Here is a 17,848-nt window from a genome sequence, read left to right as displayed (position 1 = left end):
TGTAATAGAACAGAGCTGGCTTTTCTTTTAAGGCAAATAGAAGCACAGAGGAAAGGCCATGCTTATACCACCTGGGAAAATTAGGAAAAGAATGAGCCACTGAAGGGACATTTCAGTTGGGTCTTGAAGGGTGAGTAGGAGTTTTCCTAGGAGTGAGGTGAGAGGGGGGCATTCCAAGCAGAGCGGGAAGTATACAGAAAAGTTTAGAGGTGTAAAGCACGCAGCATATTCTAAGGGTTTAAATAGTTTTCCGTAACTGGAGTATGGGGTAAGGTGTGAGATATCAGACGCTGCTGGCTACATTAAGACCGAGATTAAACTAGATGAAGTGTTCAGATTAACCACCAAATGCAGCCTCTGCCTCTGTAACAGCAAAAGGAGGCGGAGATTTTTGAAGTAAGGGATTCTTTGCCCCAGGTATCTTCTCTACCCGCCTGACCCAAGACTGGAAATGCCACCATCCGAGACCATCCCTTTGGGTCAGAAAGCTTGGTCTTTGATATCCTAATAAAAATGCAAATTTCCCAGAGGAGCGTGCCCCTGAGTCCTCAGGGTGTATTGTGCATTTTCCCAATCACTGGTCTGGAGAGCATCTTGGCCATTCACGGTCCCACTGCTGTGAAGCGCCGGTTCAGTGCGTTTCCTAGTTTTTCTGTTGGGTCATTTCTCACTGCTCGGGAGTCATTCTTCACGTCCTCGGGTTGCTAGACGTGTGGCCGCTTTCTTCCCCCAGCTCAGTGCTCGCTCACACTCTTCATCAGCCCCTCGCCTGGGATCACTGACTGCCCGCCTCTGGGTAATCACGAGCCAGGAGAGGACCCAAGACGGAGCTGGAGCTGCCGTCCAGAGGCAAGGGCAGGGCCTGGCAGGGGGACGAAGCCTGGAGCCCACTCAGCCCTGCTCAGAGCACGTCAGGGCTGGACACCAGCTCGCTCTCAGCCAGGCTCGCCTCCTCTGCCCCGGAACTCAAGCCACAGTGACCTCTGCAGTGTTCTGGAGGCACCGAGCTCCCTCTGCCTCAGGGTTTTCCCATGCTGTGCCCTGTGCGAGAGCGCCCAGTCCAATCCTCCCCCAGCCCACTCTGCCCAGAAGGTCCTCCTGGTCCGGCAGTCCCCTCCCCATCACACCAGGACCTGGTCACACCCATGGGCCCCCGGAGGAAACTGAGTAAAGAGACTCTCACTTTTCTCACCTCCAAACTACACATCTGTCCAGATGGAGGCTTCACTTTTGTGGGCAATGCCTCTGCCTCTTCTGCATCCCACACCATCTAGCACAGGCCTCCGTGCAGGATAACCAGGTCATACATCTTTTAAAAGAAGAGAATGACTTGATAAAAGGAATTTGGAATGTAATGATACTTTCTAATCCGGCTTCCCTGATCACCAGTGGAAATCTAGTTCTTTCAATCTACGTTTGCCTCGTCAGTCTAGCATTTTTCATAAAAGCACAGGATAGTTTCATCAAAACGCACATCACCCCTCTTTGTCCTGGAAGGGCCTTTGGTCTGGGAGGACCTGAGGGCAGTGCAGTGGCAGAGGCAGCTCAGTCTGAGTCGCCTTTGGAGGAGAGCTACCCTAGAGGCACACTGGACTCAGATGGGACTGCAGGACACACCACTGCTGTGTTAAGCCTGTACCGCAGCCAGTGTTCATTTATCGAATTTCCCCAGCCAAAAATAAATCTCCTTTAGGAAGTGCCTTTGAAAATCTGCTGGGAAGATTGCAGTGCTATCAAACCATTATCCTCTGAATATGAATGAATTCACTGATCCAAGTCGGTTCAGCAAGTGTGTACCGAGCCCCCAGCGTGTTCAGGGAGAATGGCGGGCAGGAAAGACCTCCGCCGCAGGTGCACCTCGAAGGCCAGTGGAAGGCGTGGCCCACGCAGATGAGGTCAGCAGGGGGCGGGGCCAGAAGGGGCGGGGCCAGCTGAAGGTGTGGCCAGTGGGGGCGGGGTCCGCAGGCGTGGCCAGGAAGATTTGGAGGAGAGGGCTGGAGTTTCAATCCTAAAGCTATTTCCTGGGAAAATAGCGAGTGGAAATGAGAGCCATCGACCACAATATGGAACAGCCTTGTTCCCTGCAGGGGGGTCCTGCTCCCTGGCTTTGGGTGGGCCCCCACTGGGCAGGCTATGCAGCCTGCAGGGAATGTGGCGGCTGGAGCCCCTTTCCGACCCAGAGGTGGTCCGCAGGCTGAGAGATCCAGACGTACATTTGCTGGGTGGCTCTGGGTAGGCTTTTGTTTCCCCACAGATGAGCCAAAAAAGAGGCCAACCCCTTTCTGCTGCAACATCAGGCCCGGTACAGATAAGGAGGGAAGGGCGGCCCAGAGCTCTGGGCTCCCAGGGTTTGCTGTGATGAATAAATCGTGGCGCGTATTGACCCAGGGACTGGTGATGGCCAGGCTCCCAACACTCAGGCAACTGCTTTTTAAAAAAATGCCTCCCCCAAAGGTCACGCGTAGTACAAGTGAAGAGATAAAACTAATGGAGAAATGGGGACACATGCAGACGGCCTCACTGGGATAAATAAACTAGTTTACACAGACAGAGTAATGATAAGAGCCAAACGCCTGGCGGACCTCGGATCCTACTCCGGACACGGCCCGTGGCCACGTGGTCAGCCCTGGTGACGAGGGCCACTGGAGGAGGCTGAGCAGACAGCCCAGCTGTCTCCCAAAGTACACGATCTATAACCTCGCTGTAATAGGTCTCACAACTCCAATCTGGGCACCCAGCACGGATTCCATTACCCATCCTCTCCTTAGAGGTGGGCAGGCTGCTTTGCTGGCCTCCAGTTTCCTTGTTTCCTAGAACACGTGAGAAAAGATCAGATTGACTCTAGAACTGCCAGCTCGAGCATCCTAAACTTCCGGTCCTAAAGCTCATGGCTCTCACTCTTGATCGCCTTTCATCCTCACAACTAGTCCTGTGGTCGTTCTCTTTTCATTCCCTCCTCACAGCTGAGGCACCTATGGCACAGAGAGGTTAAGTAAACGAAAAGAAGGCCACACAGCATGTGTAAATGGCAGAGGCAAAAATTCAAAGCTGTGTCTGCCGGACTGCAGGATCTAAATTCTTAGCTGTTATGCTGTACACCTGCTGTGATGGCTCATTTGATGTGTTACCTTGACGGGGTCACCAGATATCTGTCTCGGTGTCATTCTGGGTGTTTCTGTGAGGGTGTCTCCCCCGAAGGAAAAGCCCCGAATCCCAGTGTTTCCCCCGAGGGAGTGGGGTGCACCCTGCCACCAGGCAGAGCGAGTCCTGGTTCATGAAAGGAAGTCCAGACGGTCCAGCGAATACAGCAGGTCCTGTCACCTGTGCTCCTGTCCAGCCTGCCCTTCCCTAAGGCAGTGGAGAGGACACCCAGACTTCAAACTGCCTGCAGAGAAAACCACTCGGTCTCAGAGATGGAGGCAGTGATGTCAGGTTCCCCCTTTAATGCAGAGAGTGAGGTCTGGGAGGAGCACCTCCGACGTGAAAAGATGAAGAGATGGATGCATGCAGCTCAGAAGGAGAGGAGAGGGGGAGGGGGAGGGAGGGGGAGGGAGGGGGGGAGGGACTTACCAAGGGGCCAGAGCTGAGGAGTTGACGTGACCCCTGAGACAAAAAAGAGGGCGAGAGGCTAGAAACGAGTGGTGAACAGGAAAGCTGTTTGGCTATAAAACATGTCACCCCCAGGAAGCGCCACCGTGACCCAGCCGATGGTGGGTAGAGGAAACCCGGACAGTGGCGGCGATGATGGCTCTAGTGCTGCGGCTGCCACGGCAAAGTGCCACAAACAGGGCACGGCAGAAATTCATTCGCTCCCGGTTCTGGAGGCCGAAGTCCAAAATCAAGGCGATGGCAGGGTGGGCGCCTGCTGGGGGCTGGCGGCGGGAGGGGGTCGGTTCCAGGCCCCTGTCGTAGCTTTGGGGGGTTAGCAGCCCCCCTCGGCGCTCTGTGGCTTCCAAACGCTGCCCCTCTTCTCAGCCTCTGTCTGCACACTTTCTTTCTTCCACGTGTCTGTGTCACCATCTCCCCTCCTGGTAGGGACACCAGTCCCTGGGTTAGAGCCCACCACACATCCCTGTGACTCATTTTAACTCGATTACCTCTGCAAAGACCCTGTGTCCAACGGAAGTCACAGTCACAGGCCATCGGGGTTAGGACCTGAACGTATCTTTTGGGGGAACTCAATTCAACCTCAGTAGTAATATAACACTGAAATGAAGAGCAAGACGAGAAGGCACGGGAGCAGCGTGAGAACCCAGTATCCTCACCTTCATTCAGAGCATGTCTTTCGGAGTCAAGGCAGGTAGTATCCTGCGTGTACACAGACAATCCCAAACCTGCTCATTCTTCTACAGTTTCTTCCACTAAGAGAAATCATCTCTTTTGTGCTAAGGAAACACTTACTTAAGCTCAACAACCTCAGTTTATTTTTGTCCTTTTATAAAATACGGAAATGTTAAATATAACGGTTTGCACTCTTTTAAATACCCGACTGCCTACTTAAGAGGTTGGTCCATTAAGCCATTCTGGTACTGACTTGCGCCCAGACAACCATCAAAGCCATCAGAAAGCTCATGAATAAGCCAGAGTCCAACGGATTTGAAGCTCCGGCAGCTAGCTAGCAGCATGCCCAGCCCATAACTGCTGTTTAATGTTTGCTAAATTGGATTATTTTGTTGCTAATGATGCAGCGTGTTTCCCAGATAGCATACAATAAAACCAGTGCCCACAAGCCTTCTGGAATCTGCACTCCTGCAGATACTCAGTGTCCAGTTTTCAAGGACTACATTTTTTGATTTCTCTCTTGCACCCAAAGTCTGACCCAGGGAGGTTAGTTCCAGATCCAAGCTGAGGGGGCGAGGGCGAAGTGGTGCTGGGCTGATCCTGTATGAAAAAGGGCCATGAATTCCTTCTTTTTCTATGGATGTAATTCATGCCCCCGGCTCTAAAGTCATATTCTCTGGCAACACAATCATTTCATCCTTGGACAACAGAATCTGCCTGCAAAAAGCCAAGGGTTATACCCCCCAGCTGCTTGGGCTCAGCCCCTTCCCTGCAGATGCATCATCACATCATGGCATCATTGCAGCTGGTGAATGCAGCCCGGCTCAGAGGGGAGCTGCCGCTGCCGCTGACAGATGCTGCCAGGCATGCTGGACGTGGGGACCATCGCCAGCCCGAGTCCCCACCTCCCACCCCTCCCACACCAGCTCTCCTCCTACCTATTTGGGGGGCAACAGAGAGGACTCAGGTTTAGCGCGGAACTGGTCTCAGCTTGGCTGACGGGCTCCTGGGAAAGAAGGCCAAGTCCGCCTGCCTCTCACCTCTTGATCTGCCCCCATTGGGGTGAACGGCCTGCTCCCGCCCTCCTACCCCATGCAATCAATATTCTGCTCAATCACAGATTCTGGACCTGAGGGCTGTGTTTGCCATTCCTGAGCTTACTCATCCGCGGAGCCATCAGGAGCCAAGCGCTCCCTCTGGCCCAAAAAGCCACCGCTGGCATGTCCAGCTCTGGCTTGTCTTCGTTCTGATCCCCCAAATCCATGTTGTCGCCCCCGAGAGGGGCATTAGGGCAGCAGGTGCGGGGCTGCCTGGGAACGTCCATGTGCCCCAGGTGTGGCCCTAAGAGCATTAATTAAGCTCTGTCGAGGACCTGAGACCACTGTGCCCAGCGTGCTCTCTCCACAGTGGTGGGGACAGAGGGAATCCGAGAGGGGCTGTTTCCCTGAGTCCCACGGGGCGGGGTCCTGGGTCCCACAGGGGTATTTTCCTGCCTCCTTGAAGGTGGCCTTCTGTGCACCAGCACCCGGATTCGTGATGCTGTCAGGTCTCACTCTGCAAGGTCTATGGTTTGGGTCAGTCACCGAGAGTGATGCCAGCAGAAGCTGTCTAGGAAAGGAAAACTGCCTTCTACCCCTTGGTGATGGGCGGTGGCACCACAGCCAGGGCGCCTGGGCAGGGCCAGGATGGCCTGGGACGCAGCTTCCTCGCGGGGCGAGGGCTTCCGTGGGGGTGGCAGGAGCTGAGGCTCTCATCTGCCTCCTGGTTAGGGTTCAGGGCCAAGGATGGCAAAATGGCCACCACTGGAGAGTTTGAAAGGTGATGAGCCATATGCCTCCTGCATCGTTAGGTCACAAAGCAAGCTGATCTCTCCTGGAAAGTTCTCTTTCTGGCCCATGGAACTCTCTGCAAAAAGATGGTGCCAGGTGCTATTAACTCGGCTTCCTTGCTGGGCAGTGAAGTTGGGGTGGGGGGTGATAGAGAGTAGGGGGAGATGCACGGGAGCCCTGGGGTGGGAGGGAGGGGCTGGGGCTGGAGGAGGAGGTGATGCAGATGGAGGAGGAGGGGTTGGGTGCAGCTGAAGATAAATTAAATTTTAATAATATTTAATATATATTAATATATGAATAAATAATATGGAATATTTAATACTTAGTAGACTGTTAATAAACTATATGTGATATGTTAATGTAATAATATAGTGATCTCTACAACATTAACATAAAGTAGTATCAATGCCAAATATATCAACTTTAAAATACACTACAATGAGCTATATATAATGATGTTTTATAACCTAATAACTTGCTGTTCGTCATTACTGAGTATTCACATGTAATAAGGAAAGCGTTAAGGAGGTGCATGAAGTGATATGTGCTTGCATAATAACAAGACGAAATACCCCTTCTTTCGGCAGAGGCTGTTCTGGACGCTAGGAATTGTCCCATTTACTTCTCACAGCAGCTCCAGGGCCTCGGGTGGCTTCTTCCCGCCCCTGCCCCCAAGGCTCCCGTCACCTGCAGGCCTCAGAGTCCGCCCCCAGCAGAGCCATTAGGACACCGCTGAGCTCCCTGACACAAGGCAGTGGGGTGAGGGGACAGAGGCCGCCTGACCTGCAGCCAGAGCTGCTCCAGGACTGGCCAACTGGGCTATGGTGGCCCCACAAGTGAAGACCCAGGCTTGGGAAGGGACACAGAACCAAGAGCAACCCCTCGCCCTGCGGTCCTCTGCTCAGACACAGCCCCACTGCGCTGGCAGTGAACCTGCCAGTCCGTGAGTGAATGTCATTTATCCTGGTAATTCACCCTTGGGACGGAGCCCCCAGAACTCAGGCTTAAGACGCAGGGAGGACCTGGGAGGTGGCCGGTGGGAGGCCCTGCCCCTCCCCCGCCCGGGGGGCCCATCCCCGCGCCTGGCCGCCCCGCCCCCACCCCCCAGGCCCCCCCCCAACGGCTCCGTCCTGCTCCCACCTCAGCTCATCTGGGTGAGCCTCTGTCTCCTGAGCCCCGTTTCCCTCTGTCCCGGACCTGTGTCTCCTGTGCACACACAGGGTTTGTCTGAGCCCTTTCCTGGGGACGTCGCATCTGTGCACCTTTCCCAAACCCTTGCCGGGGTTTCTGGAGGCAAGGATCCTGGCCACCCCGGAGGCTGGATCTCAGGAGGCCTGGTCCACCCTTTGCAAGGTCAAGAGCTCTCCATTCTGAACCACTACTGTGGCTTCTCCCAATTTCACTGCGGCCGCAGCCGGGGTCCAGCCAGCACCGCCCCCGCCGCCCCCTGGGCCTGGTGCAGGAACCGCAGAGAGGAGGGTAGGGACGATGTCCCTGGAAGCCCACAGCCAGTGCAGAGTCCCAGTCCCACCACTGCCTGGGGAGGGAGGGAGCTCACTTCCCGTCTGGCAGCGGGGAGGACGCAGGAAATCTGGCCGCACGTCAAGTGAGGAGCACAGAGCCAGGCCCTGAGCCCCGTGAACTCGGCAGGCCCCTCCTTGCGGCCTCTGCTCTTGTCCTTTTGGGGACAGACCTGAAGGGCGCTGGGCGGGGGGTCCTTCTCAGTTTTGCAAACCAAAATCAAGTATTATTTTCTGCCAGGACACCCACATTCCAGAGGCAGGCCCTGTCACCTCGACTGTGGCAATGCCCCCGGGACTGAGGGTTTCCACCGGCTGTGGCTGAATGGAATTTGTGTGCATGGCTGCGTGCGTGTGTTGTCACAGTGGTGGGGACTCATGATGGGAGCTGAAAAGAAGGTTGACCGGTGATGACTGACGGATTGGCTCATCATCCGGGTGTTTGAGTTCAAACTGGCTGAAAGCAGGAAGGGGTTCCTGTTTTAACATTCTCTCCCTCCTACCCACTCACCCAACCTTTTTCCTTTGGATAATTTAAAATGTATCAAAGAGTTGTAAGAATAACAGCAAGAATGCCCATGTATTCTTCACACACCTGTCAGTTATTCACATAACATTTTGCCACACTTTCTTCCTCCTCTCTGCAGGTGTATGTGCGCGGCTGTTGCTTTTTGTGAACAATTTGAAAGTTAATAGCAGACCCTCTTTGTCCCCTACATATTCCATCCAGCATATATTTTGCAAGAAGAGTGTCCCCTGACATGAACACAGAAGAGTTACCAATTCAGGTGATTTGACATTGAAACAACACTAACCTACCACGCAGATTCCAGTTTCTCTCTTCTTTTTCTTTTTTTCTTTTTAGGGCTCCACCTGCAGCATATGGAGGTTCCCAGGCTAGGGGTCGAATTGAAGCTGCCGCTGCCGGCCTACGCCAGAGCCACAGCCACACCAGATCCAAGCTGCCTCTGTAACCTACACCGCAACTCACGGCAACGCCGGATCCTTAACCCACTGAGCAAGGCCAGGGATGGAACCTGCATCCTCATGGATACTAGCTGGGGTCTTAACCTGCTGAGCCACAATGGGAACTCCCTCCTTCCCTTTTTAAAACCGGATTTCATTTGAGGGTGACCTGGGCCTCGTTCATACAAACGCAAGGCATCAGCATGCTAACTGGGTCTGTGTGGGTTTCCGCCTCAGACTAGGAATCCTAGCTGATGCCAGCTAATCTGCCTATTTCTTTCCCAATTCAATGGTGCAAAGGCAAACTAACATGTGGGTTTCTCTGGTGACTCAAAGTCCCAGTGAAGGACCCCTTTTAGCTGGAGCAGATATCTGGAGAGAAGGGAGGTAAATATTTCTGTAATAAATGCAACCCGCTCCTGGGTTCTCTTTCCGCAAAATCGCATTTGCTCACTTAGTGGCCTGGTTTGGCAACGCAGTGATTAATGCATTAAACCAATTCCACTCTAAGTAACTGTGCACATTTGTTTGCATACTTTCTTAGAAGCACATACAGAATTAGTCTGAACCAAAGGTGTAATTTATTTGTCTGCCTTCTGAGTCACCACATTTCCTCAGGATATCTCTGAACTTGTTCTTTCTTAATCTCCGTGGACTATTTTTTTTTTCCTCAAAGTATGTGACTTATTCAGACCTAGAAAACAAAGTCCTGGTTACGAAAGGGGAAAAGGGAGAGGAATAAATTAGGGGAGTGCGATGAATAGTTACACACTACTGTATATAAAACAAACCGCAAGGACCTACTGTCTAGCACGGGGAACTGCACTCCACGACTTGTCATAACCTGTAACGGTAAAGAACCTGGAAAAGAGTATATACATTTATGGACGTATGCAGAACGGAATCACTTGGCTGGACGCGTGAACTACTACATATCAACTGCATTTCAACACAAAAAATTAAAAAGATAAACCCATGTGATTTGTTTAGGAACAGGCGACCAGGCCCACAACCCAACCTGCTGCATGTTCTTTATTTCAGAATCTTCTCGCATGACTCAAGAAACATTCAAACTGTGTACTCTAGGACTTTGCAGTTCTGAATCGGTGTGCAGCAGCGAATACTGCTCCCGTGGCTGCTTTATCACAGGAATCAGCCGCAGCCGCTCTCCCGACACGGGCCGTCCACCCCGGGAGGTGAGCGCGAGAAGACACGAGAGCCTGTTTTCACATACTTTCGAATCTCTCAAACTCAGTGGCACTGCTGCATCGGACAATGATTTACCTACGGTTCAAAAGATGCTTTCCTCCTGAATATCGACGTAGCTTTTAGCCTTGAACTGAAAGGAAATCAGGTCGTACGCAGCTATTAGACCCCAAGTACAAGACCACAGGTTTTGCCCTCGACTCTTCCAGAATATTCATGAAGCTCTGTGTGTGTGTGGCCAAGGAGACCCCAGAACTTCAGCCGCAGGGCCCCCACCACAGACCTCGTGATGGTGGGGGAGTTACCGGCCTGGGCCTCAGCTTCCTTGGGGGGGAGATGAGCAAACACCTGTTTGCCGCCGCCCCCCCCCCCACCCCCGCAGGAAGCCGGGTTTGTTTCAAAGGATGTGGTGCCTGCGGAAGCCCTTTGTGGGGTCCGGGGCTGCCCTGACACAGAGCGTGTGATCACGTGACTTTTTCTTGAGGCTCTTGCTCCTTTTTCTGGGTTGGCTTCCTCGACTGCGGAGGCTGCACACTCCAGACCCCACTTCCCAGGCCCCGGTGGCTTGGCATCTGGTGATTTTTGTGTCTTGATGGTGTTTCAAGCTGCTGTCCTCGAGGGGCTGTCACATCTGTCCTACACGCATGTCCCGGACAGGCAGCCAGTGACAGACCTGAGTGGCCTCGCCTGGGCCTTCTGCTGTCCTCGCTCCCAGGAGAAGTCCCCACCCAGAGGAGCCCTGTCCCCACCCCTCCGTAGGCTCCCACTGGGGAAGCTGCCTACAGGCAGCCAGGCCGTCCGTGGAGGAGAAAGTCCTTGGTGGGGGAGGGAAGCCCCTTTGCCTCGGCTTGGACATCACCCCAGTCCAGTCAGGAGACAGACCCACGTGGTACTTTGAAACAGGCCAACTTTTGCAAATAGAATTATTAACATTAGTGGGGGGTGGGAGCGATGCGGGCTGGGCCCGGAAGAGGCAAAGGCACTTCAGAAAGCACGGGAAAAGCAGATTCAAGGAGCTGCTGTGGCCCTGGGCTGAGAGAGAGGGCCCGGGAAGCAGCATGCACCCCAGCCCACCCCAGTGGAGACCCCCGCCTGCTGGTCATGGCCACTACTCTGCCAGCAGCAGAGAAGGCGCATCACCAGCAGAACTTGCTGGATGTCTGGCCTCCCAGGGGCCCCAGAAAGCTGTCCACAGGAAGTGTCTGTCTGGAGTTACCCTCACAAACCCTCCAGGAGGGGATCAGGCAGACTTGCTGACCTTGGCATCCTCCTGGGCACCATGCCCTGCGGGACCAGCTCGGCTCCAGGGTCACAGGGCGGCTCAGAGGCAGGAGGACTTGGTGCAATGGTGCGATCTTGGTAACAGCCCACCCTTGGGCTCTGTGGCATCCGTGTCCCCTTCCACACTCACGTGGGCTTTTGTGCAACAGCTCGGCTTCCACCCAGCAGAGCACAGGTGTCCTCACACGAGGGCTGACACTCTCACCCGCCCCCGGAGAGGATGCGCCAGGAGGCATCATGCCCACATCTCCGTCCCACTGAAGATTCCGTCACCTGAAGACGGAATAGCGTCGTTCATTGGTCTATGAAAGAATAACAGGAAGAGGAGAAGAAACAAATCCGAAATCAAGACGCGAAGCTAATCACCGGAGGCTTTTCAGGGGAGGCACCATCTTTGCTGTTTACGCTCCAAGACTTCCTTCGAGAGAGTCCGTCCTCCCCAAAAAATAGATCTGATTTGACTGCAAACAGCAATTTCTTTTTTTTCTTAACCTATTTATTGAAGTAGGTCTGGGGACACCCCTACTTGGAAAGACTCCCTATTTCGGCTGGTTAGATGTGTGACAGCGTTCAAGGCAGGAAAATGAAGATTTCCCGTCCATTGCACCCCTCTTCCCAGGAATTAATACCAAGTAGGTGGTGGAATTTGATCAATTACTAAACAAGCATCATTCTCGTTGTCAGGAGGCTGGAGCTAACATCTCAACGGCCCTTGAAGTCCTGTGAATATGTTAAGGAGAGCGATAAACAGAAGGACATGTCCTTTTCTGCTCACCCCACGTCATGTGCTCACAGGTCCCCCAGCTCTGATTCCTGCCCTGGCAGTTCCACGGGTCCCCCTTTATGTCGAGACGCCTCCCAGCAAATGTCCTTAACGCTTCCTGCTGGGACATCTCTCAGGAGCCAGAAACGCCGTCAACAGCTGGGTTGTGAGTCTGTGAGCTCCCCCACCAGCCCTGACGGGTTGATGGGTTCAGGTGTCTGTGTTCCCAGCAGACACCCGAGTTCTCTGATCCGCCGTGGCCGTTGTCCTTCGCAGCACTGCTGTCCCTGTGACTGTCAGAGCATCCTTCCCTGGCCTGAGAAGGAAGGGTCAAATCCTGGATGGGCCAGCTGGTACTTGTCCTGCTTCCTTCGCTCCTGTTTGCTTCTGTTTCCTGATTCAAGGTTTCACCCCTGCTCTTGTGGACGGTACCCCAAATTCGTGCCAAGTATCCTATTTCAGTCATTTTTAAAATATCAATAATGGAATAGGAATGCTGCTCTCGAAAGAAAGAAAGACAAAGGACGGAAGGAAATGGAAAGAAAAGCAGAAGAAAAAGGGAAAAGAGACGCAGCGCTGGGCGCTAGCAGGCCAGGTTCCAAGACCTTCACTCAGAGCCCTTTCTTTGCTCCCTAAGTCACAGCCTCTGTTCCAGGAAGCTTTCCGAGCAGAGAAGGGCTGCTTTCAGGCTAGCTGTGCATGGAACACAAGTAATTCAGGGGCACCATAAAAGCATATTGCTTATCAATGGTCCACTCTGTGGTAGGTACTTAAGCAAAGGGAAGAAGGAAAGATATAAACAAGCCCCAAGTTTACTTCTGCAGAAAGAGATGGATCCAATCCCAGTGTGGCAGCTTCCCAGCCCAGCCCGCTTCTCACGCTGGTTTAAAGTCAAAATCAGGGAGCCTGGAGGAAACGCCCGTCTCTCCAGTCCCCTGCCTCCCCCCGCCCCCGGCCCCAGCAAAGGCCCCCCCCCCCGGGGGGGGGGGAGAAGGGAAACAAGGCCGTGGTTCTCAAGCTCGAGCACCAGAATCAGCTGGAGGCTTGCAGGCACCCCCGCAGAAGGCCCGGGCCCACCAAGGCCCCACATCTGGACTAAGCTCCCACGTGATACGATGCTGCTCGTCCAAGGACCACTCTTTGAGAACCAGTGGTTTTGAGGCCGTACACAGCGTGCTCAGGAACGCAGCCTCCGAAGGGGGGACGGCTCCTCCCTCCCTGTGGGAGCCTGAACGGTTACTCAGCGGCACCTCGGGTTCCCCATCCCTAGAGTGGGCAGCGTGGCGGCACCTGCTTCACAGGGTCATCAGAACCGAGGTAACGGTGCTGAAGGTGAGTTCACAGGGAAAAAGCACTTAGAACAGCACCTGGCCCGGGCCAGGTAGGCGCTGAGATAAACTTTTCATTTACACCATCACCGAAGTTTGTCCTGTGACATGGTCTGGCCCGAGGGTCCCGCTGAATGTCCAGGGTGGGGTCCTGGTCCTCTCGCAGCCCCACCAGCGCCTGCCGGGCCTCAGTCTCCTCTCCCATAAAATGGGAGGGCTGGTGAGTTGACTCTCAGGTTTCCTTTTCGTAGGAAGACAGAGCCCCTCCTGCAGCTTCCAGGAAGCCCTGAAGGTTCCCGCCCTTTTCTTAAACTTTCCAATGTAACAAGCACGTGAGTCGCGCAGGTTCCTGCCACAGGGCTGACCGTGAACTTGCTCTTGCACCTTGCTTCTCCTTCTCAGGGGGTGTCCCGTCTCCCACTAGGTCACGCCGAGGGGAGGGAAAGGGGGCTGAGCCTCATGCATTCCTCAGGGCAGAGCCTGAGGGTGGCTTTGTCCCACTTTCCAGATGAGGAAACCAAGCCCTGAAGGCGACCCAGCTGGGACCCGCACCCTGGTCAGAGGCCTGGGCAAGGTGCTGAGGGCTGCCGTGGGGGGTGGGGAGGGCACAGACAGACACAGACCAGTAAGCCTGGGCCCCAGGGGGTCCAAGGGAACAGAGAGGGCCTTTCAGTGCGGCTGCAAGCCCGGGCCCAGGGTCGACCCGGCACGAGCCCCCAGAACCCATTCTGTGCACAGGGAAGACCTCAGCTCTGCCGCAGTGTGGCCCAGGCGGCCCGGGGGACCAGCAGCCCCTCCCTGCCCCTCCGCTGGCCCAGCCGCTCCCCTGCTTGAGACTGGGAGTTTTTCTGCCTCCACCCCTCCCCCACCCCCTCCTCTTCCCACCCATCCCCTGCCCTGGGTGCCAGGAAGGGAGCGCGGTCGCTCCCCATGGGGGCCTGGCTCGTGGCCTCCCCCGGGGGCCCTGCAATGACTACCCTCCCCACCTTGCTCCACTGTCCCAGGGCCGCCTGGCATCCGCCCTGGCCCCTGGGACCTCAAAGTGGCCTTTCCCTCCACTACTGACCCATCATGGGCTGGGTTGTGTCCCTCGGAGGTTCATGTATGGAAGCCCTGACCCCAGGAGGCAAGTAAGGTTACAGGAGGTCATTAGGCTGGGCCCTGATCCAGCGTGATGAGTGGCCTTATAAAAGGAGACTAGGACACAGACTCAGAGGGACGGGCGGGTAGGGACATGGAGAAGGTGGTACCTGCAGCCAGGGAGCCAGGCCTCAGAGGAAGCACCCTGGCGATGCCTGGTCTTGGATGTCCAGCCTCCAGGCTGCGAGGGCATAACCCATCATCTATGCCACCCCCCTCGGTCTCCGTTACAGCAGCTCAAGCGGGCAGACAGATTACCCCATGCCCTGCTCACAGCAAGGGCAGTGAACACCCTGGCATCTCAGGCGTCGGCTAGTGTTCATCCCAGAATTCCCCACACCCCCGGAGGCCCCCATTCTTAGGAAGCCTTGGGAGCTGGGCGTGGACGGAATCACGGCTGGGTATCAGATGTGAACACCCGATACTCCATCACCAGGCCCCTTTGTCGGCCCCACACCCAGATCTGTGCTTGAAAAACAGGCAAAGGGATTGGCTGGAAACCCACAGGTGCTGCTTGTGCTGAGCGCTGAAAAATGCTTTAAAGAGCAGTCCTGCCTCGGAGCCTGGCCTGGCAGTACTGTTCTGTTGGACACCAGCCCCCGATGTCACGATAAAATAAGTCATAATTTCATCTAAGCACAGACCAAAAAAGGTCACTGTGACACCCACAAAACCGCTTTATTTGCTGAAATGAGTAACTGCTACTTTGCTGAATGCAGCTTTTTATCTTTATTCTCCCCTTCTTATAAAGCTGTACTGTGATGCCCGTCAAAGATGTGCCCCCACCTTCTGACAACTTCCGGTCTCCAATCTAGACCATGACGGCCCCTGGACCCTCCCCCAGGTCATCCACCCAAACCCACATCCCTTGATGGCCCCCCCCCTTTCTCCCCAGGACACCCGCGCTTCCCAGGGTGACCCTCTCCCTCTCGGCAGCTGGTCACGCCGCACTTGTCCCAGCACAGGTGTGGCCCGGGGTCTCAGGCTGCAGCTCCCGGACAGTGCTGTCCCCCCAGCTTTTGCTGGACGGGGTGAGACATGCGGCCTGCCGGATTGGGGGGCAGGGGTGTTGTGAGGAAGGAAGGTGGGCGCGATGAAGAAGGGGGTGGGCAGTTTCCGAAGGGAGAGGTGTTTGGAGTGCGTGGACCAGTCAGCTGCCTCTGTCAGGGCAACACAAGCTTTTCGTCCATCTCCCAACAAAACCTTCCTTCCACTGGGTTTGGGTTTGAGGGGGATGGGCCAGATCTCTTGGGAACTGACAGGAGAGGCTGACGGCGAGCGGACCTGCAGGAGAGGGTGGACCCCGAGGTCTGACCTGAGGGATTGACTGGTCCTTGGTGGTCCCTGGGACCCCAGCCGGACTTCCCAGGCCTCCTGGTGCATCAGAACCGGGGAACTCGGGAAGGGTCTTCACGGCCCCACCTACAGACCCAGGTGAGCGGCCTGGGCCCCGCCTCCCCGGTGTTCCCACCCCTGCCTTCCCACGGTCACAGTCATGGGGCCACATCTCAGCAGCAGGTGCGCTTGTTGAAAAAGCAGCCCTAATCATGAGAACTGCAACCAGCAGCTTAAATGGTGGGAAAATATTTGCGGACAGACGTGTCTTTCGTTCTCTGAGTAACAACAGAATGAGGTCATTTTGGGGCTTGCTAAGATCTTACCTGAAAGTCTAGGGTGCTGAGCTGAGGCCGTGGTGTTCGGCCCCTTCTCAGACACGGTGCTCGGAGTCGTGTTCCAGGGAGACCAGCTCCAGCCTGTGCAAAGCCCCCTCCCTGTGACCGTGAGCCCCTTCCTGCTCATCGGGGATCCCAGGTCTAGTGCCAGGCCCCGCACACGGGTGTGAGATGATGAGGCAAAAGCCCCAGGAGGGCAGGGTCTGGTCGGGCGCCTGGCACAGAGGAGCTTGGGCATTATGATGGAGGCGCATCAGGGCATCAAGGACACAGACTGATGCGGCTTTAGCAGAAGGAGGAATGGGGCTGGTGAGAGGTGGCGGCGGTGGGGGGAAGGGGGGTGAGGAGGGGTGGGAATGGGGAGCGGGGGGTGGGAAAGTGAGGGCGAGGGGGAGAACAGGGAGCGTGAGGGGGAAGTGGAGGGCGGCAGGTGGTGGCCGTGGGAGGCAGAGGCATCTTTGAAGTTGACCTTCACTGCCCCCTGGAGACGGATGGGCAGCAGGCCCTGCGCCACCGAGGCCTGAGAGCCGGAATCCAAGCTGCCTTTCTGCGGAGGGTGTTTCTCCAGAAGACCCCCGAAGTGTCCTGTCCACAGCCGCTGTCTCACTCACGCGTTTCAGCTCCTTCGCCGGGTTCTGCCCGGTGCGCCCAGCCTTGCCCTCAGGTGCCGCTGAGAAGCTGCCTTTTCCCTGACAAGGAGGCCCAGGTCCTTTGTGTCACTGGCAGCCACCTGGGGCTGGGACCGCACATCCTGAGTAGCTCCAAAATAGCACGGCTGATATTTAGGAAATTGCTTAGTAACCTGATGTTTACTCTGCTCAGCTGCCTGAGTCGAAACCTATTCCTATCAGTCAATCAGCTGTGGCATACCTGCTGGGAGTTTGGGGCAAAAGAAACACAAAGTGGTCCATGCCAGGAGCAGCTTGCTCTCAGCTGGGGAGGCCTGAGGGAGGGTGCTGGGGCACACGGCCCATTGGCGATGCTGACCACGACAGCAGTGGGGGCAGGGAGGGGACTGGGGCAGGTGTAGGGGGATGGAGCCCAGAAAGGGGACACAGGTGTGCTGGTTCTGGTCACAGGAGCCTGAGGGGGAGGGCCTGGGCGAGGGCAGGTGCCCGGGGAGCTGGCCTCCAGGGCTGACAGCCACTGTGGGGCCACTCCATCAGCCATGGAAAAGCAGGGCACTCAGAGATGAACCTGCTCAGCAGGCGGACTGGAATCCAGACCAGAGGCTGCAGGGCAGGCACGGGTGGCACGCGCCCAGCTGGCGCAGCAGGATGGGGGCCAAGGGATGGGACAGCTCCCAGGTGAGGGCAACAGGATGTGGTAACAGGTTGGAGGCAGAGGGCCAAGAAATGAGAGACTTTCAGAGCCAGAGGTCAGAGAGGTAAAAAGTTTAGGGCAAGTTTTAGTGGCATGAGAACTAGCTGGAAAGCTTCCTTTTTTCTTTTTTTAAAATATTTTTATTATTTTTAAAATTTGCGAAATAGACATGAAATCTACCATCTTAACTTTTTTTTTTTTTTTTTTGGCTGTGCCCATGGCATGTGGAAGTTCCCGAGCCAAGGATCAAACCCACACCACTGCAGCAACCTGAACCACAGCAGTGACAATGCTGGATCCTTAATCTGCTGCACCCCCATGGGACGCCCCATTTTAACCATTTTTAAGTGTTCTGTGCAATGCAGTGCATTCACAGGAAAATTCACAATGTTGTGTGATGGTCACCACCACCCGTCTCCCAAGCCAAGACTCTGTCCCCATGAAACACGAATCCTCCTTCCTACGCCCTCAGTCCCCAGTGCCCCCCCATTCTGCTTTCCATCTCTGTGAATCCGATGACCAGGGAGCTCACATAAGT

The sequence above is a fragment of the Phacochoerus africanus genome, chromosome 9 (genome assembly GCF_016906955.1).
Source record: "Phacochoerus africanus isolate WHEZ1 chromosome 9, ROS_Pafr_v1, whole genome shotgun sequence".
NCBI classification, from domain to species: domain Eukaryota; kingdom Metazoa; phylum Chordata; class Mammalia; order Artiodactyla; family Suidae; genus Phacochoerus; species Phacochoerus africanus.
This window is presented reverse-complemented; position numbering follows the sequence as displayed.